Source organism: Schistocerca americana, chromosome 9 (genome assembly GCF_021461395.2).
Source record: "Schistocerca americana isolate TAMUIC-IGC-003095 chromosome 9, iqSchAmer2.1, whole genome shotgun sequence".
Classification (NCBI taxonomy): Eukaryota; Metazoa; Arthropoda; class Insecta; order Orthoptera; family Acrididae; genus Schistocerca; species Schistocerca americana.
In genome coordinates, this window is record NC_060127.1 from 184,598,069 (window position 1) to 184,599,463 (window position 1,395).

Here is a 1,395-nt window from a genome sequence, read left to right on the forward strand (position 1 = left end):
CGATGGCAGAACGGTGGGGCCGTGCGTTATCATCCCTCAGGAGGAAGGTGGGACCCACTGCACCCCTGAAAAGACGGACATACTGGTGCAAAATGACGTCCCAATACACCTGACCTGTTACAGTTCCTCTGTCAAACACATGCAGGGGTGTACGTGCACCAATCATAATCCCACCCCACACCATCAAACCACGACATCCATACAGGTCCCTTTCAGGGACATTAAGGGGTTGGTATCTGGTTTGTAGTTCATGCCAGATAAAAACCCGGCGAGAATCACTGTTCAGACTATACCTGGACTCGTCCGTGAACATAACCTGGGACCACTGTTCCAATGACCATGTACCGTGTTCTTGACACCAGGCTTTACGGTCTCTTCTGTGACCAGGGGTCAGCGGAATGCCCCGGCTTCGACATATTGTAGCTCTTTCTGTTTACTTCTGTGGTTTTATGTAGTTTCTCCAGCTTTATATTACTCCTCTTTTAATATCAATCAGATGCTCACTTGAGCAATTTCATCTCTGCAGCCGTCTCATTTTCGTTGCCTTAAATTGTACTAAACATGGGAATGCAGATCTAATTTGTCTTGTCCTGATAGATGTGGAACGGAACGGACGCAAAACGAGGTGCGCTGACGTTTTTATAGCAGGATAAAAGATAGGTTTTAAAATGCTTTGATGTGGACTAGAAGATTGATCGCAAATCTGTACATGAATCGCCGCGCGGGATCAACCGAGCAGTCTTAGGCGCTGCAGTCATAGACTGTGCGGCTGGTCCCGGCGGAGGTTCGAGTCCTCCCTCGGGCATGGGTGTGTGTGTTTGTCCTTAGGTTAATTTAGTTTAAGTAGTGTGTAAGCGTAGGGACTGATGACCTTAGCAGTTAAGTCCCATAAGATTTCACACACATTTGAACATTTTTGTACACGAATCAGAAAGCTCGGGTACGAATAGGTAATGGGATCTCTAAAGACATCAAGACTGGGAGAGGTGTTAGACAAGGTTGTTGTCTCTCGCCGATCCTATTTAACACCTGTCTGGAGGAAGTAGTGGAGAATGTGGGTTTCGTGGGAGGCGTGCCAGAGATAAATCCCTGCAGTCGCGCTCTCCTCTGTGTCCTCGGTGGCTCAGAAGGATAGAGCGTCTGCCATGTAAGCAGGAGATCCCGGGTTCGAGTCCCGGTCGGGGCACACATTTTCATCTGTCCCCGTTGACGTATGTCAACGCCTGTAAGCAGCGAAGGGTGTTCATTTAATTGTAATTTGAGTACTGGAAAGTTGTTTGGATGCGACACGAGGCGTCATGATAGGTGGGTGGAAAATGGAATGTATTAGATCTGCAGATGACATGGCAATCATAGCAGAAAATCAAGAGACGCTGACTCAAATGCTAAATGACC

At 47.7% G+C, this 1,395-nt stretch overlaps 1 non-coding gene across 1 annotated transcript; it reads left to right on the top strand.

The window, feature by feature from the left end:
• The first annotated feature begins 1,112 nt into the window (after nucleotides 1-1,112).
• Trnat-ugu lies at nucleotides 1,113-1,186 on the top strand. Its single transcript has one exon. It is a non-coding gene; the product is annotated as a tRNA-Thr (tRNA).
• The last annotated feature ends 209 nt before the right edge of the window (nucleotides 1,187-1,395 follow it).